Below are 21,622 nucleotides of genomic sequence, written 5' to 3' on the forward strand. Positions count from 1 at the left end.
ACTTGTTCCCTTCCTCTGAAGAATTCTGACATTGGGTGTGTGATCCGGAAGGCCCCCTCTGCTCTGTTCTCTCACCTTTAACCCGGAACCCCCACCTGTGCTTTGCAGTCCCTCATGGTCCGTCATCCCACCTGTCATTTTCTCAAAGAGCAAATATGTATGGAGGACTGACTTCCGGTCCACTGTTTGGTATCCAGGAGCAAGGCAGGACGCTACTGCCTGTTATTAAAGTGGACTCCAAACTGGGCGGTAGTGGCGTACTCCTTTAATCCCAGCACTCAGGAGCCAGAGAAAGGAGGATGTCTGTGAGTTCGAGACCAGCTTGGTCTACAGAGCGAGTTCTAGGACAGCCAGGGCTACAGAGAAAAACCCAGTCTCAGAAACAAAAGTCTACTCCAAGAGGGTTAAAGTGGGGTGGGGGTGGGGGTCTGAAAGGAGGCTCAGTGGGTAAAGGGAGCCCAGGATCCCAGGGCTCACATGGAAGGCAGGAGCAGTAACTACTGTAAATTGGAGAGAGAGAGGGGGGGGGAGAGAGAATGAACAAACAGCAAATGTAATTTTAAAAATTTAAAAATATTTTAAGAAGATTGTGCACCGGGAGCAGTCTCCCGGTGCCCAGCATCTGGGCAGGCTAGCGGTGCTGCGGTTCTTTCTGCCCTGGCTCTACAGCGCAGGGAGCTGCTTTTGGCTCAGGGCCTCGAAGCTGTTTGTCCATCAGCAACCATCCGGTAATCTCTTCACAGCAACATCTTACACTTTTAGAAAACAAATGTGTGAAAAAGCCCTCATTTAGTTGTATTTCTCTCTCCCTTACTAAGGTACATTTCATCCCCAATACTCTATTTTCACAGCCCCCATCCCGCCTCCCTCTTGCAGGGATTCTCTTCCTCATTATTCTTATCCTCTCGGAAGCCCCACTGTTCCCGCAGACCGCTATAGGTGGAGATGGCCTTCCTGCGAGGGGGAGGAAGAGGAAAGAGGTCCAGGGATCCCAAAATGGTTATGGGCGCTCTTGTGCCCAACTCCTAGCCCCGGGCTGCAGTGAGCGGTTGCGGAGGTCAGGTGGAAGCCGGCTCTTGGGAGCCAAGCCACCTGGGGTGGAGGGGACAGGACCCTTCCCCTGCCCGCTCTTCCTGTCCCGGGAGCGGCCTCCCTGACCTTGACGGGAGGCGAGGCGGGGGTGCGGCGCCCAGCGTGCTGCACACCGAGGACAGTCCCGCAGGCACGCCCGCCCCGCACCTCCTGGCGCGTGCCCGCTCTCCCGCACCGCCCGCCGGGTCTCCTCCCCTCACTGCAGCGCTCGCCGCGCTCGCGCTCGCCCATCGATCAGCCCCTCCCTCCGCCCGGTCGCAGACTGCTAAGCTCAGCAAGTCTTGCGGCAAAGGCACTTCGGAGCGGAGTTGGACCCGGGGCGGAGCGGGGACTCCGCGCCCCCAGGGAACGGCCACCGCCGCTGGACCGTAGCCAGCGCCGCATCCCTGCAGCCCGTCGCTGCTTTCCGTCGGGGACCGCGGATCTCTGCTGCCGCGCCGGGGTCGCCTTCGGGTGAGTCCCGATGCCCCTCCAAAGTTTCTCTATCCTGGCTTCTGAGTCCAGGTGCAGAAGGGTTCCGGCCCCTGAGGGTGGGTGGGGTCGCGGGAGTTTGGGGCCAAGGGAACCGGACGCCCGCACCGTCCTTTGCGGAGAGTTTTCCTAGCCTCTGGCTTGGGAGAGCCGGAGCCGTGGAGCGAGAAGCAGGCTCCTCTGCAGGTTTGCGCGGCGAGCTGTAGGGTGGAGGAGACGGGGGTCCCTTGCGCCCTCCCGCTCTGTTCCTGGCATTTCCGTCCCTGGACGCCCCCACTTGCGCCTCGCCCATCCCCCGCCTGTTTGCGCCGTCTCCAGCCTGCCTCTTTTGCCCCGGGTCAAGCTTCAGGGATCTGCGGCACCGTCGTCGTGGGAGGAGAGGGGAAGGTCGCCCGTGCGAGGCTAGGGGGCCAGAGAAGAACTCTGAAAGTGAGGGGTCCAGGGAAGCAGTCTTGGACGCGACGGAGGGTGGGGGTGGGGTGGTAGATGGAGATGTCCCTTCAAATCTCATGACTCAGCACCACCTAGGACGGCTTGTCGCTGCTCAGCCCTGGTCGTCAAGGCCCAACAAACCCATTCTTCTTTCTGGACTCTTCCTTTTTTTTTTTTTTTTTTGCCACTCGTTCTTTCCACTACCACGAATTTTCTATTTTAACTTAGAGAGAGGCCGCATCTTTCCCCTCTCTCATCCCATGAATCCTCGTGCCCTGTTTTTTTTTTCCTGCCTTCCCACATTCCACAGGTGCCTCGAGCGGCATGGGGTCTCCCTTTTTCAGTCCTGGGGTGCTGGTGGAGGTCTCTTTCCTTGGCAGGCAGCGGAAGAAGCCAGCGCAAGGACAGAGGAGGCGCTGGCCCAGCAGGACCACTGCAGTGTGGAAAGGGCAGGGGGAAGGAGACGGTTGGAAGGGGGTGAGCAGAGGAGAAAACCCTCAGGTTTTCAGGGGGCACTTGAATAAAGACTGGGGTCAGCCTGGGGAGCATGGGGTAGGCCCTCTTTTTCCTCTTCTGCTGTGGGTGTGAGGTGGCGTCTCCAACATAATAGGTTGTCCTCAGTCCAATCCCTAGCTCAAGAAAGCTGGACATTTCATCACTCGGGTGCTGAAGAGGAGCAGGACCAGAGGCCCTTAATCCTTCTAGCTTCCTCCCCGGCCCCGGGCCCCAGCCCCAGCCCCAGCTCCAACCCCAGTTTACACCAAGCCTTTGGGCTGCTTTAAAAATGAAGAAATGGGCATGAAATGTGCCCCTCAGGCTGGGCCAGAGGGGCAGGGGCAGGGGCAGGGGCAGGGCAGCTCCGATGTAATGAACCATGCCTGGCTGACACTGCAAGCTTCAGCTTGTGTCAGGGCTCAGGAGTGAGTCAGTTTCAGAGGTCCACACCAGGCACACTGCAGCCTTCAGAACTGGGCTCTGGCCTCAGCTGCCTCTGCCCTGCTCCTTGATACATCGTTGCCACATCCTCTTGGACTCCCTTTGGATTAGGGCTTTTCCTTAGCACCACACCGGCTTAAATCTCACTCTTTACCCTCTATACCTGGCCTATGGTGGCAACGGGAGCCTAGGGACTGTGGAGGGAGAGGACACACAGGTGGAGGTGTAGGGCCAGACCCTTTGTGTGAGTCAGTTTTGTTCAGCACTGCACAAGCTTTCCCCAAACAGCTTGGGGTCCTTCCTGGGGAGGGGCTGTACGAACACATTTCTTTCCACTTTGTGCCTCCAGCCCCTGCATCAACACAAAACCAGGGGAAGGGAAGGCACTGGTATCTGCAGGCTGCCTGGCCTCACCTGAGTAGCATTGGTTTTACCCCTTGATCACGGAGCACCTTTCCAGAGCAGGGCAGGATCTCCTGACCACACTGCAGCTGCAGCTCATTTTAGCCGTTCACCTTCAGGCTGTTTCCAGGTAATGCTACAAGGCTGCCCCTAATACCTCAGAGATCCAGGCAGGGGCAGGAGGGCTGGAGGTGTCTCTTCCCTGCTGGGCTACCCGATTGTCCTGGATCTGGGCATCTGACCTTGAGTGGCTTCTGTTCTATCCTTGTGCTCCCCTGTCTGAGCCCTCTCTTTCCTCTCCACTGAGCCTGGGCTGCCCTCTCAGGGGAGGGTGGCTAGAGAGACAGTGAAGTAGGCATACAGGCACACAGGAGGACAGCAAGGGGAGACCTGGGGCTGAGGCACACTCCTGGAGGACAGAAGGCTGAGCTAGGTACAATACTGACTGCTTCCTTTAGCTCTTGGATTTGTTAGGTAGACTTTTCTTGGTCTAGACAGTCTCTAGTATTAGTTAAATTTGCTTGTCTTGACTAGATATCATAGATGTATGTCTAGGTTAGAAGGATATTGCCTGGGCACTGGAGTGACCAGCCAGAGGAAGCAACAGAGGACTTAATACAGCCGATGGTTAGAACAGGAAGTACAACGCAGGGCCACAGAAAGCCAGGTGGACCTGGGCTCTAATCTCAGGGCCAGTGTAATGGTCGGTTTCGAGGGTCAGCTGGGTCGCATTAAGAAACTCCTAGGACATCAATGGGGTGTACCTCGGAGTGTTCTCTATGAGGACTTTTACACAGATTACCTTGAAGGGACAAACCGGCCTTCTATATGAGGGGCACCATCCTCTGGGCTGGGGTCCGGGGCTGAATTAAAAGAAAAAAGGAGAAGCCAATACAGCAGCAGCGTCCCCCTGCTCTCCGCTTCCGGATCTGTCCACGTGTATGTTCTCCTAGCTACAGCTCCCTGGTACTCCTGTGCCCACGGCTTCCTCACTGTGGTGGACCCTAGCCCCTGACCTCAGAGCTAAAAGCCAGCCGGCCAACCAGAAAACATAAACCTGGTTTGTACAGTGCTGGGGTTGTTTTGTACACACTAGGCAAACCTTCTGCCGACTGAGTTACGTTCTCCACCCCCAATCCCTGCCGCTCCAGATTCTGCATCCCAGCGGACCTTACTGAGTCGTTTGGCTGCCTTATCCGTTCTCACGGTTTTTCAGTATCTACCTACGACTTGGTTATTGTTTTGAGACAGGATCTTGTTATATAGCCCAGGCTGGCCTTGAACCAGCTCAGGCTGGTCTCCAACTCATTATCCTCCTGCCTCAGCCTCTTCAGTGTTGGAATTACAGGTGTATACCACCACTTGACTATTACCTGGCTTTTGTTTGTTTGATTTTACAAGGTTTCTCCATGTAGCTCTTGCTGCCCTGAAACTTGCTCTGTGGTTCAGGCTGGCCCTTAACTCAGAGATCTGCCTGCTTCTGCTTCCGCACTGCTGGCATTAAAGGTGTGCACCCCACTGCCTAGATGGCTATTACTCATTGACAGCCTGTCTGGGTCATGCTAGGTGGCTAGCATTCAGAGGGGAGTGAGCTGTGCCTGGCTCCCACACCTGCACTCACTCACTGCCACACGGGTGAAGATGTCATCACAGAGAACTCATGGCAACTGTGACAAAAGCCATTAGTGAGAGCTGGCGGGAGAACAATGCCTTAAACAGGTCTCATGTTTTAATACTTGCAGGGTGTATGTGTAAATACCGTTAATACCATCGTCACGGTAGTCCACGGCTTCCTGGACTGATGCAGTCTGACATGCTCCACTCGAGCATCCTCACTTACAACCGGTCGGTTCCTCACCATCTGCTCCGCCGGAAAGCCAGGCCAGCAAGCAGAGATTTAGCCTGGACGCCCTTGGCATCCAGGAGGCCTGTGGTAAATGACATAGTTTAAGTGGAGAAATGCCACATAACGCCCCCACCCCCACCCCCAAGAGGCAGTGTAGTGACTACAGACATCACCTGCTTCTGCGCACGCTCTGACTTCAAGCAAACTGTTAATCAAATCTTATTCTCTGTCGTCTCATGTGTGGAATGGAGCTTAACTGTCTGTCCCCAGCGTAGGGTAATGGGGGACCATAAAGGGAATGAGTGCCTGTATGTTCTGGAACAGTCCAGGGCGAGAGCTGTGTGCGTAATTTTTAGCCACGTTTGTCTGTCCTTGTCCACAACAGAGTAGACGCTCATTCCAGAACCTCCAACTTCCAGCCAGTTGTGTCTGATGCCCAATGAGCCGTTTCTTGCCAGAGCTTAATTTCCGGGAAGGACCTGTCCCAGCCACCCTTCATTCCACGTCTGGAACAGGCAGTTCGAAGAGGTCACTGGGGTGACAGGTGGCTAGATCACAGTCCTGGGGGACTGGGGTCTGGTTCTGGACTGTGGGGGGCATTCAGCTGCTATCCCCAAAAGTAAATTCCAGGTCAGGCTCCCAGATGCACGTCAAGCAAGAGCTGCTGTGGAAGCTTGCTTCTTGGGTGGTCTCCAGGCTGGGGCACCGTGCCCTGCTGCTGAATCCTGGGATTCTGGATGCCCTTCCAGCCCTGGCCACATAGGAAAGCAGGGTGTGAGTTGCACCCAGCATGCATTTTCCAAGTAGCCCCCAGATATTTATCGGCTAGTTTATCTGGGGCCTCAAGATTGCAGTTGTAGAAATAGTTATAAGAGAAGGTGGAGCCTGGGTGGGTCATGCGTGGGTGGGTCATGCGTGGGTGGCGGCGGCAGAACTCAGCCCCACCCATTTCCTTGCATACCTCCTACCCTCCGTCTTGGCGCAGCTGCCACTGGGCCAGTCTTGCAATAAAGGAACAGGGCTCTCTCTACTTTCTACTTGGAGGGACTAAGCAACACTCTGAAAGACACAAGGCAGGAATGATCCCAGAACACCAGGGACCCATAGCGCACAAGAGGAACATTCATGATAGCCAGTGTAGGGCGGTGATGCCGCCAGAGCCTGGGTTGGCTGCCTGCCAGCACCAGCTTCCTCAGTCACTGGAGCCTCCGTCCTCTCTGCAGGGCCCAAGCACTCAGCACTGGGCAGCCTGGGCATTTGCAAGGGCAGGTACTTCTGAGCGGGGCAGGGAGTCCTCAGCCATGGAGAACCCTGTCTGGGCGGCCTATAATTGGGCTGATGTGGTGGCTCCGGAGCGGCAATTAGGGAATACTGCAATTAGAGGTGGAATTTTCCCATTACCACTCCCTGCCTCTTAATAGTGAGTGCAGGTGGTTGTGACGGGTGAGGAAGGCACCGGGGAGATGGGAGTAGAAATGCGGGAGAGGGTGGGACGGGCTTTACTCTGAGGCTGGCAGGCTTGGGCGGGAGGAGCTTAACCCTCTCTATACTCTCACACTTGGGCTAGCCAGCGGGTGAGCTGGTGGTGAGGCAAAGTTGGGGCAAGGGGTCTTTGGTGTGTTACAGTGTAATCAACAGAGGCAGAGCCACTCAGGCTCAGCTTAGGTGTGTGTGTGTGCACACGTCTGCATGTGTGCATGTGCATGGGTGTGTGTTGTTCCAGATAGGGTTATTACCGTATAGCCCAGGCTGGTCTGAATACTCTGATTACAGAATATCCCGGGATGATCTTAAACTGGGCATTCCTCTTACCTCAGCCTCATTAGTATTAGGATAGCAGGTGTGAGCCATTACCCAGCTTTTTAAAAAATATTATTTTTGCTGGGTGCCCCTTTAATCTCAGTACTTAGGGGGCAAAGGCATGTAGATCCCTGTGAGTTTGAAGCCAGCCAGGTCTACAGAATGAGTTCCAGGCGAGCCAGGGCTACACAGTGAGGCCCTATCTTTAAAAAAAAAGAGTATTTTAACTGACACAGAATAATAGTGTATATTTACTGGCTAGAGTGTGGTATCTTAATATATATATCCTACAATGTGTAATGCTCGGATAAAGACACTTAGCACATGACTTGCCTCAGACTTTATTATTTATTTAGTACTATTTTTTATGTTACCTGGGTTCGCCCAGACAGCCGGAAATTTTAAGGAAAATAGCTTTTTCCATTATCATTGACTCTGGTCTGAGCTAATGGCTCAGATGTATTGGACCTCTGCTTTCTGCTTTGAAAAATAACTGGGGAAGTTTTAATGAATTTATTGGAAAAGAAATTCTTTGTGCTATGCAGCCCTTACCTTTTCCTGCTCCACCACAGCTTGCTGGAGCAGAGAAGAGCTTTGGAGGCAGCTTTGAGGCGCCTGAGGAGGGGGCCCAGTGATATGAGGGTCCTCTATGTCTTAGAAGTCTGCACTCACTTCTCCTATGTGTCATTTGCAGGAGAACTCATTTTAAAGACACATAGTCCTTCATCATCATCTTCTTCTTCAGTCTTCTCTTGCCATGTTCACAACCAACCATGGGTCCTTTTGTGCCTCATCGCTGGAGCAGCCACAGGCACCAGTGAGGGACCTAAGATCAGATGGTGGGAGGGGTGGAGACTTGGAGGAGAGAGCTGTCATCCAGTCACAGCGCAGGCATGGGGGAGGAAGCTGCACGAAAACCTATCAGGACTGGAATCCAGCTTCACCACTAGAATCCAGAGAAGTTAGAGGTAAACCTCAGGGGCAGGAGCTGTGTGAGCAGGAGCTGTGTGAGCAGGAATTGTGTGAGCAGGAATTGTGTGAGCAGGAATTGTGTGAGCAGGCAGTGTGGAGTTAATTGGTGGGGGAGGGCTCCCTCTCCCAGTGTCAGTCTCCTGTGAGGAGAAAAAGCATCACTTTAATAAGGCCGCCCTGGTTCCAAATCAATCCTGGCATTGCAGGAGGCAAGGGGGAAACACAGCCACGAAATTGGATTAGCGCTTTGATGCCGGGAACCATGCTGGCTGCGGTGGGAGGCCGAGAAGGGAGGACTGAAACTGTCAGGGATACCTGGCTCCCATTCCACCCAGTCTGATGGTAGAGGGGCAGCAGTGTGTCCAGGGGGAGGAGCCAAAGCTTTAGCCACTGCCAGGCTGGGAGATTTCCCTGGAGTAGGTGTGAGCTCCCAAGTTCCTCAGGGGCTGAGAGGATGGGAAGGAGGTAGAGAGGATGCTCGCCCCCAGCCCAGCGGGTCCCACAGCTGCACATTCTGAGGATGCTGTATAAAGGGACACATGTGGCCAGGAGTTGGGGTTGGAGGAGGGGGTGCTGTGCTGCCTGTGTGTCCACAAGCAAGTTAACTCCCGAAGCCTCAGAGGCCCCCTTAGAAGACAGAGTTAGTCACACGGGTTGCCGCTCCCAGTTGCCAAAGTATGCTCCCTGGGGGAGTTCCCAACAGGTTTTCAGAGGGTTCCTTTAAGTCAGGGCAGTTACAGCAGTAGCATCAAAGTGCACAGTGTGTTCACAGGAGACAGCTTTGATACCGAGGCAGTGGTGCATGGAGACGACTGATACCTCACGTGAGTCAAGGCCACAGTGCCAAACTGTCCAGGTCATTGTATTCTCCACAGCCTGCAAAACAAATGATCATAGAAGGAGGTCTTTGGCGAAGCTGTCAAAATACTGATTCCAGTGAGCCTAGACCCTGGAATGAATGAATGGATGGATGAATGAATCTTTTAAACTATCTTCTAAAATGAAATGAGTAGAAAGCACTTCTGTTGTCCACAGCTATCAGACCGGAAGCCCAGCGCCTGGGCTGTTTGTATTACAAGCTGAACTAGCCACTTTCTTCATGGGCCGATGTTTTCAACTTGAGAAAATGATTGACAAATACAGTCATTTGGAGTAGCTATCTGTGCAAAAAACCAAAAACAAACAGAAAACAAAACAAGCAACAACAAAAAACCCCGAGTGGAATTGAGTTTGTAATTTTAAAATCCCCAGGTATGTCTGTTACCAGTGGTGCAATTCAAGCCTTCAAGCAAAAAAAAAATATATATATATATATATATATATATATATATATAATTTTGGAAACCTGCTGTCATGAAAAAGACTCTTCGGGAATCTTACAGAAGACCGGTTAATATTGGCGAAGTTGGTCGGTATTTAGAAGAGCTACCCAGCTGACCAAGCTGCTGTCTTCTGTGATACACAGGAAGCGCTAGGCTCTAGAGTCTAGAGCCGTCCTTAATCATCTGTCGAGTACAAGGTTGCAGAGTCCATGTTGCAGTGACCCTAGAAACCACGACGCGGTAGATTTCGATGTCCTATCAAATCACTAGCCATAGTGATTTGATAGCCTCAGGTGTGGTGCATACCGGTAATCTCAGCACTTGGGAGGCAGAGGCAGGAAGATGAGGGGTTCAGAACCAGCCTGAACCACGTGCAACCCTATCAGAGAATAAAATAGGACTAGCCAAGTGGCTCTGTGCATAAAGGTACTGCCACCAGACTTGATGCCTTGAGTTTAATCTCTGGGACCCCCACACTGGAAGGAGAGAACAAACCTCTGAAAGTCCTCCCTTGTCTTCACGTGCGCACCACTCATAAAGCTCCCCCTGACAATACAAGTAAAATACTCAGAGTTTCACTGTTTCCCCTTCCCTTCCCTTCCCTTCCCTTCCCTTCCCTTCCCTTCCCTTCCCTTCCCTTCCCTTCCCTTCCCTTCCCTTCTTCTTACACCCCTCCCTGTGGTAGATCAAACACAATCTGGGATGGGAGATTTCCGTTCCTTCCAAGCCAGACATTAAAAACCCTGGACATTTCTTATGTGATAACACGTCTAGATTCTTTCTCCTCTTAGAAAATAGGTTTGGAATTGTTTCCGTCCGCCAATAATGGAATAGTTTCTCAGTCTGGATTTCTAATACAGCAGCTCTCACTCTGACGCACACAAATACATGTTGTTAGTGGGTCTGCTGTATGGCCCTGGGGTAGCCTGTGTGGGAACTGGACACACACAGAAGGGCTTCCCAAGATGTAGTACCTCAGAGCAGAAGTCAGGGGCGCTCTTGTGTCTCAGATGCCCCAGTGACCTCGCAGTCTCTCTGGGAAGCCTGCATGGGAGAATGGGCAGAGACGTAGACTGCCAGTGTTGGGAAATCCTTAGAACAGTCAATCTTCTGGCCTCAGCTGGCCTCTGGGGTCCAAGTTTCATCCCATGTTGACTTCCCTTAACTTCTGCCCTGATCTGCCTTGCATATTGGGATTCTAAATGTTGGGGTTCTTTTAAGCTATCTAAAAGGGGGCAGTGGTAGTTGAACCATTAGAAACATTTTTATATATTGGAGCATAAGTCTTTGTTCTAAAGACAAAGCCCAAGTCCCAGTACTTGAGGCAGGAGTGTGAATTTTAGTCTAGCATGGGTTACATGGTAAGCAGCCCCTGAATCCAAAGAAGCAAAACAAAACAAAGGGAAAGGCTGTGTGTACACAGGGCAGACAGTGCACTGGACCATGATGAGGTCAAGATGGCCCAGGAGGCCATCTGCTGTGGATGGAGTTTTAGCTCTAACAGTGCTGGCACACAGGGAACTCAGCAAATGGTCACATCCAGGTCAACGGGCTTTTTTACTCTGTCTTTGTAAGAAGCCTCAGCTCTTACATGGAGGTGGCATTATCAAGTCAAGTGTGCCTGCCTCAGGGCTGTTCTCCTAGCCGCCCACCTTAGAGAAAGTCAGGCTGTCTCTTGGTTGGGGACTGTGGACAAATATGACCCCCTAGGCTAGTGTCATAGGGCTTTGCCTGGAATAGGTCCTGTCTACACAGTCTAGGGATGCTGAGGGGAACCCAGAACTCAGCCCTTCTCAGGAGTAAGGTTCCTGATAATAATGGGCCCATGGGGCCTCTTTTGTCCTAGCTTGCAGGAGACCCAAAGCTCCTTCTCAAGCAGACCCTCTAATGGCTTGGGAAGTAAAGTTTCAGGAAGTAAGGCTCTATCTGTTGTGCTGGTTACCCAGAGGAAGTTCTTCCTTCTATCTAGCCACACATTCTGTTGTCCTGATTGCCAATTTCCTCTTCCTGTACACCCTTCCTTCCCTCACACCTGCTGGAAGGCCTTGTATGTGGGGAAAGCTGAGAGCCAGACTCAGCAATGAATTCTGTCAACTTGGCATGTGGCCATTGAGTTTAAGACTTAGCTCCCTGATGTCTGAAGCTCAAAGAGAATTGTTCTTCCTGTGTGAAGACCAGGTAAGCTTCGTGTCTCTCCCATGGCATTTGTGGCTCTGGCCCAGAGAAGATGGGCCAGTTGGTGCAGGAAGGACAAGCCAGGGCTGGCCAGAGAGGCTGTGTAGGACAAGAGAACTACCTCCAGGTGAGGGTGTGGCTGAAAGGGGATGTGCCTTTCTCTGTTGGCACAGGGCTGTGGCCGTTGCTGCTGGCTGCCTTGGCTTGTGGCTCCTGCACAGCCTTGCAGTTGCTGCCCTGTCCTCAGTGCACCCCTCTAGGGGCTGTTTCCAGTGCTAATAGTAATCAGGAGTGGGGAACAATCAGGACAGAGCAAAAGATGAGGGGAGGGGTACTTTCTGGGTGACAAAGATCACTTAGGTCAGTGATTCTCAACTGCTGGGTCATGAACTTTTGAGGGATTGAACCACCCTTTTCACAGGGGTCGTCTAAGACCATCGGAAAACACAGGTATTTACATTTATAACAGTAGAAACATCCAGTTATGAAGTAGCAATGAAATGATTTCATGTCTGGGGGTCAGTACAACTCCATAGGAACTGTATCCAAAGGTCACAGCATTAGGAAGGTTGAGAGCCACTGGCTTAGGTGGCTTGGACTTGCCTTGTGGGAGGGGTGCTGAGACCCTGGACACTGTCCCTTGGGGGTTCTGAGTCTTCTCCCTTCTAGTGCCCCAATGCACTTCTCCTTCCTCCTGGAAGCCTTTTTTTTTCTTTTTTCTTTTTTTCGGAGCTGGGGACCGAACCCAGGGCCTTGCGCTTGCTAGGCAAGTTCTCTACCACTGAGCTAAATCCCCAGCCCCTCCTGGAAGGCTTTTGTGGCTCTGACCTGCTGAGCACAGTGAACATCAGTAGTGAACTCAGAAGTACTCGGAGGCAGACAGGTGTCTCACTAGGATGGATTATTTTTAAATTAAATTTTATTTTTCTGGCTTTATTGAGGCAAAATTGATAAATATTACAGATACTCAGGGTGTGTGATGACTTGTGTACTGGCTAGTTTTGTGTGTCCACTTGACACAAGTTAGAGTCATCAGAGAGGAGGGAAATACCTCCACAAGATCCAGCTGTAAGGCATTTTCTCAATTAGTGATCAATGAGAGAGAGTCCAATCCATGGTAGGAGGTACCATCCCTAGGCTGGTGGTCCTGAGTATTATAAGAAAGCAGGCTGAGCAAGCCATGGTGAGCAAGCCAGTAAGCAGCACCCCTCCATGGCCTCTGCATCAGCTCCTCTGCCAGGATCCTGCCCTGTTTGAGTTCCTGTCTTGATTTCCTTCTATGATGAACAGCATTATGGAAGTGTAGCCAATAAACCCTTTTATCTCCAACTCGCCTTTTGGACAGCAATTGGTAAACCCTAAGACAACTTGGTATGTGTGTACTTTGGTGACATTTCCCACTATCACATAAACTAACATATGGCCATAGGGTGATTCTATAGGGACAGAAGATGGTGCCCACGGCGCCCCTGAGACTTTCAGTTCTGGGGCACCTGGCTCTTGACCTTCTCTCCAAATGAGCCATAGGTATTTCCCAAATAGCCCCTTGTAGTGACTCCACCATGGCCTCTCAGAAAGCAAATGCTTGTCTGATTCATGGTACCCGGCAGCATTAGGTTGGGAGAGAGTTTCTCAGGTGTGCGTCTGCACACAGATACAATTAGGCAGCTTTCTGGCAGAGTGCCAACGGGCACCTCTAACCCTTGTCAGAACGTGACAAGGAGACTTTCTGGTCCCACACACCCTTCCCTGACTACACGCTGCTTTCTGGCAGGGATTGTAGGCCAGGGTCTAGTTCAGGTACTCAGCAGTTGTGTGGTCTCCTTGTAGACTTGGGAACTCTGGTTCCTCACAGGCCATTGCTGCCTCCCCAGCCCTGGTGGTGGCTCCCACCTGCTGTTAGGAGTCAGTCGCTGGAGCTTTGTCAGTTGTAGTCCTTCGTGTGGAAAGTTGAAACCGGGTTGGGCCCGCTCTTGTCAGAAGCAGTGGTTCTCTGGAAGGTGAGCGATGGTGTTGGGGACCAAAGCCTGGGGCTTCACTTATTGTTCTGGTGGCAGATGTGGTGGAGTCTGGAGGGAGAGAGGTGAATGTGAGGCTCCTGAACTTACTCTGACAGAACAGGCTTACCTGAGCTTCCTGCTTTGCCCCACAGTGGGAGATTCTTTTCTGTGTCCAAAGTTCAGCATTGTTCCTTGTTCTCTGTCCTGGTGGTGGGGCTAGAACTTGGGGACCAGGACCCAATTCTGTAGTTTCTCCCATTCTCATGGGATTCCCTTCCAAAGGTCTCTGTCACTCACTCAAGCAGGAAACGGTCACCACGCCAGCCCTCTGTGCAGAGAATGGAGTGTGTGTGTGTGCATGCCCATGCACATGGGAAGACAGCAGAGAGGCCTTGCTGGTGACCCTTGCAGCTCAAGGAACACAATGTGTTAAGCAAAAATCATACCACAACTGTTTAACTCCAGGGTTTACAGTGGAGGCACAGAGGGGACTCTGACATCCCCAGCCTTATCCCAGCATGTCAGCATGCTGTGTGGGATTCCAGGAAGTGCTGAGCTCAGAGGCACAATCTGGCTGTAGAATCCCAGAATCTAGAGTTTCTGACTCTGCCTCGAGCTCCCTAGGTGTCACCACTGTAAGAAAATCCAACTAGAAAATGTCCCAGGCTTCTAAGGGCCAGCTGTAGTTTTTATCCAGGATGCTGAGAGAGGAGTTCTAGAATTGGCCTCTCACCCCAGAGCACTAATGAGTTGGGGTAGGATGTTCAAGTAAACCTTGACTCTCTGCTCTAATTGTCATCTCTGAAGCTTAATCACCTCTGTCTGCTAACCTAGGCCCAGTCCTGGAAGCTTCCAGCCTCTGCACAAGCTTATGTAGGCCTAGACTGCTGTGAGCTTCTGAGACTTGCTGTGAGTAAGCTCACCCTTTGTTCTCTCTGATCTCTGGCTGGCTGGTTTAACTCAGCTCTTCTGGCTCAAAAGGCCTCTCCAAGCTGACTGACTCAATCTGGCTTCTCGCTTGGCCTTTCCTGAATTGCTCTGCTTGACCTCAAATTAACTCTAGTGAATTGTTCTAATCTTCTGGCTCCTTCTCACTCTCTGGCTCGTTCTGTCTTCACCTGTGTCTGCCCTGTTCTCTCTCTGCAATGTCTCTCTATAATTGTCTGGGAAAACTGGCTCTTCCCTCCCTCCCTCTGCAGTGGTCCCTCTTGTTGACCTCCCCTTTCTCTCTCTCCTCGTGAGAGTCGGACATATCCCATTCTGTCAAATCTTTCTCTGATTCTTCGCTTTGCCACTCAACTAGACACCACTTTCAAACCCGGGTGCTTCTTTCTACAAATTAATTTCACCTTTACTCTTTGGGATTAAATTGTGTACTAATTGTGTATTCCAGCCAGAGGGATACAAGCTGTGTGCTAAGGCTGAGTCACACCACAGCTAAAAACAGGCTTGCCCCAGTAAATAGCACAGTCTCGGGGCTCACAGTGTGAGCAAGTATCCTGCAACAGGAGAACAGCTCAGATCAGGGAATCACTTGCCCTCGACAGCACACAGATGATGCGTGTGGCAGGAGAGTCCCGGAGCGGCTGGGCTCAGGGAGGAAGGCTAGACTGCCCTTGCACTAGGATGGGATAAGATCAATGGTTGCAAAGGAAAGCAGGCAGATTTAGGTTAGACATTAGGCAGTACTTTCACACGCATAGCACTAAGGAATCTGGCAACTGATTAAAAGAGCGTGGTAGTGTTGACTAGATGTTTCAGGAAAGCAGAGAGAACATTTCTAGGGGAGATGCTTGCATGGCGACTGTGGCAGTGATGGCCACACAAGGCTCCCCTCAGACACGTCCATGAATCTCTTCTTGCTTTGCAGCTGAGGTCAGTGCTGTCTGGACGTCTGTGAGAGGAAGATGTTGGGCTCTCTCAGCAATGAGAATTTTAGCATAAACTATCCCCAGTTCACGTCTCTTGGTGACACATGTGGCTAACTGCAGCTGTCACATCAGTCAAGTCAAGCCCAATTACACCTTTGCTCTCTTGTCCTGCTGTGATATAAATATGGCGTCTGAGAAGTGTGTTAACTGCTGCTGGTGGAGGAATGGGTCAGCTGGCCTTCAAGACAGCAGGGAGACAGAGAGATTCATGTTTCAGACAGGCTCCTTGAGGATGTGGAAGGACTGGGCGGCTTGCAGCTCTCCTCTCAGGGGACCCTGAAGAGTTCATCTATAGATCGGCAGATGCTTTCTGAGGGAGGATCTTTGTGTCCTTGCATTCATTTTAATTGTTGCCAGTAGTTCTGGGCTCCTCTTGTATGCATGGGTCTACCTGCAGATGCTGGAAGGACCAAGGATACACAGCAGCCTCACCGCTGAAGCCCATGCTGTGCCCCTGTACACATGATTTATGTCGTCAGGAAGTTGGTGACAAATCAATCCCACGAAAGACCTCAGGCTTCTAAAAAGAAATTGGCAGCCACTAAACACAGACGGAATCACCAAAGACCAAGCAGGTGGTGAGGCCATCTCACTCCATGGAAGGTCTGACACAGGATAGGCACGTGGAAGGAAAACTTGATAAGGGCTTTCTATAGCATGGCTTGAGTGTGTATGTAGACGTTCTAGGGAGAGCTGAGTGTGTGCACAAGTGTCAGCCAGCTAGCTTACATATCCTTCATGTCAGAGAGGGGAAAAGAGGAGGAGATGAGGAGAATAGTCCGGCTTAGTAGGGTGGGGTCTTTATCTCTGCCATGATGTTACCTGGAGATGGCTGATGTGTAGTTGAGGGTAAGCTTTGGGCACCTAGAGACTTCATGAGACAAAGCTTGCCTCAGGACAGATAGACTGTCCTGCTCATGTGGGCAGGGCCGCTCGTGTCCTCTGTCCCTCTGTCTGCTTAGACATGCAGAACTTTTGCCCTGCCAATGAGCTGTTCCCTCAACACCGGAGGGAGAGAAAAGAGCCAGAACTTTGGATGAATGTGACTTCTAGATTAATTTAACAGGAACTCTAGTCTGGAAGCTGACTTAGCTCATTCCTGTGTAACACAATTCTGATGTCACTGAAATGTTTCCAGGGGTAGAGGTGGCTCAGTGGCTAAGGGTACCTTTTGTTTTTATAGAATACGTGAGTTCGGTACCCAGAACCCACATGATGTCTCGCATCTGTCTGTAGCTCTGTTCCAGGGGACCTGATACCCTCTTCCGGCCTCTTTAGGCATCTGTCACACAGGTGGTGTACACACACTGAGACGAAACACTGATGCACATAAATCTGTACACAAATCACACTGTTTGCTGGAGAATCTCAGCACCGATGCTAGAAAAGGTGGAAACCAAGGTTGGGGAGATGGCACCCACCATCAAATGCTTGTCCTGAAAGCCAGAGGACCCAATTTCAGTCCCTAGAACCCACATTTAAAGATAAAAGGAGGGCAAGGTAGCTCACAATGAGAGACCCTCTTCTCAAAATAGAGTGGAGGCTGGAGAGATGGTTCAGCTGTTCAGAACACTTGTTCCTCTTGCTGAAGACCTAGCTTCGATTCCCAGCACCGACCTGGTGGCTCTAAGCCATTGGTGACTCTAGTTTTGGGAAATCTAATGTCCTTTCCCATCATCCGTGGGCACCAGGCACACATGTGATGTGCATGCATAAAGGCAAAACATCCACACTCATAAAACAGTCTTTAAAAACCCAATGAAGTGGATGGCTTCTGAGGCCTCACACCCAAGGTTGACATATGACTTGTACTTATGCATACATGTGTCTGCACACAGAAGTGTGTGTGCACATAAAGTGCACAAAGCATCTATGACTTCTTTGCCATCACAGAGTAGGATTGACCAGTGACCCTTTATCTTCCGAACTTGACTCCAAGGATCACAAAAGGATTGGTGCTGGTTTCAGTGGCAGTGTCCCCATGGGCTCATATGTTTGAATGCTTGGTCTCTAGTAGATGGAATTGTTTGGGGAAAGTGTATTTTCAGAGTTCTTTAGAATAGCAGAACTTATAGAATGGATCTCTCTCTCCTCCCCTCTCCGAAAGGGGATTTATCAGAATAACTTACAGGCTGTGCTCCAGCCAATCCAACAATGGCTGCTTATAAATGGAAGGTCCAAGAATCTAGGAAGTAGTGTTTAAGTCCACGAGGCTGGATGTCTCAGCTTGTTTTCAGTGCATGTGAGATCTTGAAGAAGTAGGGTCTAATTTCAGAGAAGAAGTGGACTTGCTAGTGAGGTGAAAGCAAGCAGGCAAAAAGGGACGCTTTCAGCTCTGCTTCCCTTCTGGAATTGTCTCTTGGATCTTGTCATCTTTCCCTGAATCTCCTCTAGTGCCTTGCAGGGCAGGAAGCCCCAGGAGGCTTAAAAAGCCAAACTACGGCTAGGCCTTAGGATGTTCAGCACCACGGACAGCACCCAGCGTGCTCCTCTGAACTGACTCCAGCGTTAAGCGCTGCCAGACGGAAGCTGGAGAGAAAACGGATGGTGTAACACATTACCTAGGCTAGGGGCTAGGTTCTTTCAGAGGAGAGGGGACTACTGGAATTGGAAGAGAGATTCCAGGCCTTGCAGTGTTGGTAGGCGGGACAGAGTGAGGTCTCTCCCGGTCACAATGGCTTTGCTTAATCAAAAGGCTTGGGCTGCAGTGGAAGTAGTCTTCCCTGGGAGAAGAGGTATGGTGGCAGCTTTAGGGTCAGAGCTGTCGGGGTGAGAGTGAGAAAAGGATCAGATGCTAGCTGCTATTGTGTCCTTAGGTCCCTGCTGCAGGGCAGTGCTGTATTTCTAACATCTTGACACCATGGACCACCAGGGAAATTCTAGGCAGTACTGAGGCACCTCCTATCTTGAGCTAGTATTTCTGCCCTTAAGTTCTCCTCAGAGATGCCAAGTGTGCCCGCTCCCACTTGGATGCTTACCTCATTGTCTTAGGTAGGGTTTTACTGCTGTGAACAGACACCATGACCAAGGCAAGTCTTATAAAGGACAACATTTAATCGGGGCTGGCTTACAGGGTCAGAAGTCTAGTATTATCAGAGTGGGAGCATGGCAGTGTCCAGGCAGGCATGGTGTGGGCAGAGTTGAGAGTTCTACATCTTCATCTGAAGGCTGCTAACTGGCTTCCGGGCAGCTAAGGTGAGGGTCTTAAGCCCACACCCATAGTGGCACACCTACTTTAACAAGGCCACATCTCCAAATAGTGCCACTCCCTGAGCCAAGTATATTCAAACCATCATGCTCACCTTCCTCCCCGGTCCCTGGGACATTATCTCAGTATATAGCCCCTGCTCCCCGAAGGCTCCTTCCAGCAGAAGGCACCAGTCTCCAGAGCCTGGATAAATGGATATGGCATCCAGGTGTGGTAGGACTGTCAGAGAAGTGCTTCCGGAAGGGTTTCCGGAAACACTTCCAGTACCTAATAGTTCACTCCCTACCTCAGGCCAAACTAATTCTTGGGGTGACTGGGGCTGGGGTAAGTGGGGACAGACTTACATACTCAGCACAAAAGACATATGTGCATGTGTCATTACAGTGTTCTGGAAGGGAAGAACTTGAGACTTAAACCCCTAAAGCCAGCGCTACCAATTGCTCAAGTCCAACCATTGCCAAAATAAGAGATCAGTTTGAGAGCACAGGGTGAGCCTCAGAGAGCATGCTGGGATTACAGCCTTACTGCCATGGCCTACGCTTTGACCCACGAGGAAAACTGATTTCACATCTCATCTCCTGCCAGGCCCAGGAAACACAAACTATCTGGCCACTGTATGTATGTGCACCATGTGTGTGCCTGGTATCCAAAGAGGTCATCGGATTCCCTGCAACCAGAGCTAAGGATGGCCGTGGCCCACTCTGCTAGATAGATAGTTTTATGTCAACTTGACACACAGTAGAGTCATTTGAAAGGAGGGAAGTTCAGTTGGGAAAATGCCTCCGTAAGAGCAGGCTACGGGCAAACCTCTAGGGCATTTTCTTAGTTAGTGATTGAGAGAGGCCCCAGCTCATCGTGGGTGTTGCCATCCCTAGGCTGCTGGTCCTTGGTTCTGTTTGAAAGCAGGCTGAGCAAGCCCTGAAGATCAAGCCAGTAAGCAGCACCCTTCCATGGCCTCTGCATCAGCTCCTGTTCAGTTTGAGTTCCTGTCCTGACTTTCTTCAGTGATAAACACTGATGTGGAAGTATAACCCAAATGAACCCTTTCTTCCCCAAGTTGCTTTTGGTCCTGATGTTTCTCCACAGCAATGGTAACCATGACTATGACAACCACCACGTGGGTGCTGGGAACCAAACCCAGGCTCTCTGCAGGAGCAACACAGGCGCCCTTAACAGCAGAGCCATCTCTCCAGCCCCTGTTTGACCCACGCCTACGCGGATGATTCCAACAGAGCCTCCGTCTACCTCAGCTGTGAAGCTGATGCCTCATTGGGTCCCCAGTGGGTCAAAGATACTCAGTGGATATGTAGGACCAGTGAGGGGTTTTATCTGCTGTTTTGGATGAAAGCCTTTTCCTTGAGCAGAACTCAGCAGAAGCCAGGGGACCATTTGCATGTCATGCTGTGGGAAGGACTGCAGGCTCTGAGAACTTGTAATTCTGAAGCTTCCTTTGAAGAAAGGGTACCTCAAAACATGGCTTGTGGCTGAGTTGGTGATGGAGGTCTCACAGGGACAAGAAGTCTCGTGCCTTTTGCCCAGCCGCCTCTGCCATCTCAGCCTGTCACCAAGTGTGTTTACCAAACTGGGCAAAGTGACTGAGTGCGTCCTCCTGTCTTACAGATCCTCCTTGGAGGGTCACGGGTCCCACCTCAGCTTGATCTGTGACTTGTCTAACATCTGTTCAGCAGGGTGATGACCATGTGTACTTTCTAGAGGTGGGTCCTTGCACATGCATGAGGGGGAGCAGAGAGAGAGAGAGAGAGAGAGAGAGAGAGAGAGAGAGAGAGAGAGAGAGAGAGAACACGAGCACCGAGTGTCTCCTGGGAGAGTGGAGAGAGTAGGTGCGACCCCAGCTCAGGCCGCTCTTCTTCTGTGTTCCTGCCCTTGACTGAGGATGGGGATGAATAATGGATGCTGAGTAACGCCTCACTGCTCCCGTGGAGCGTTCAGAAGGCCTCTAGCAGGTTTGTGTGCTCAGGTGTCATCCTCCTGGTGGGTGCAGACTCTTGGGTTTCCTTTGCTCTTAAGGTAGGAGGCTCATCTCCCTGAGACAAGTGGCCTGTGCCAGGGACCTGAGTCAGCGTTCTCAGCCACATGAACTGGAGAGAAGGTGGGGGCTCACAGTCCATGATTCTAGGGAATGAACTTGCCCAGGGTTGAACTGATCGGTGTTGATCAGTTGGGGGGAACCCTTAGGAGGGCTGATTGGGAGCAGTGTTCCTAGGACATCTAGTGGGATGCTAGATGCCCCCCTCTGGGTACTAAGACCTCTTTAAACAGTCTCGCTATGCCATTGAGGAAAGGCTTCTCCTAGCAGAGTGCCACCCCACAGCATTGGCATAGGTCAGCTACAGCAGACTGTTGGTTTCTTCTTTCACCCAACTCCCACATCTCCCTGCTTCCAGCCTCTACTGACCCTGTGGGGATGGTGTCACTGGGATTCCAGGATAGAATTACAGCCACAGTCACCATATGCTTGGGAGGGCTGGCTGTTCCTTGGTGTGTGTGTGTGTGTGTGTGTGTGTGTGTGTGTGTGTGTGTGTATGTGTGTGTGTATGCACATATGCATGACCTTATACATTGGGAGTATAGCTAGCACATTCTTACATATGTCTAGTGGTATGCCTGTCTGTGAACTCTGGGAGGGGGTTGTATGCTACTCTTCCCCTCCTTAGGAAGCAGAGGACCAAGAGTAGCCTAGTTGCTGTTACTCCTCTGACTACTAAGACTCCCGAGGACCCAAGAACACAGGAAGTTCCCTGATGGGCTTTAGAAGGCTTCCCTGCTGGATGTGTGGCCCTGAGGGCTCTTCTGTGACTATGTGTTTTTACTTCAGCGGAGTTCAAGACCACACATGTCCTCGATTCTCTGTTTGGATCATTCCTCTGCCACACTGCCCTCCTGTCTCCCATGACTGCTGGAGGCTGGGCCAAGAGGCCATCTGAAGACCGCCCTCCACAAAGGCTGAACAGCTCACTTCAGTTTGGAGAGGTGCCAAGAGAGGCTGATCTCCAGCCCCCATTTATCTCTGGCCA

General features: G+C 51.4%; 1 protein-coding gene across 2 annotated transcripts in view; it reads left to right on the plus strand.

The window, feature by feature from the left end:
• Positions 1-947: 947 nt before the first annotated feature.
• Syt2 (synaptotagmin 2) overlaps positions 948-21,622 on the plus strand; it is a 111,067-nt gene continuing 90,392 nt past the window's right edge. Inside the window, exon 1 of one of the 2 annotated variants that reach the window (XM_087580051.1) lies at positions 948-1,545. The gene's annotated coding sequence lies outside the window, so the exon portion shown is untranslated. 2 annotated transcript variants of the gene reach the window in all.

The sequence above is a fragment of the Rattus norvegicus genome, chromosome 13 (genome assembly GCF_021556685.1).
Source record: "Rattus norvegicus strain SHRSP/BbbUtx chromosome 13, alternate assembly SHRSP_T2T, whole genome shotgun sequence".
Taxonomy (NCBI): domain Eukaryota; kingdom Metazoa; phylum Chordata; class Mammalia; order Rodentia; family Muridae; genus Rattus; species Rattus norvegicus.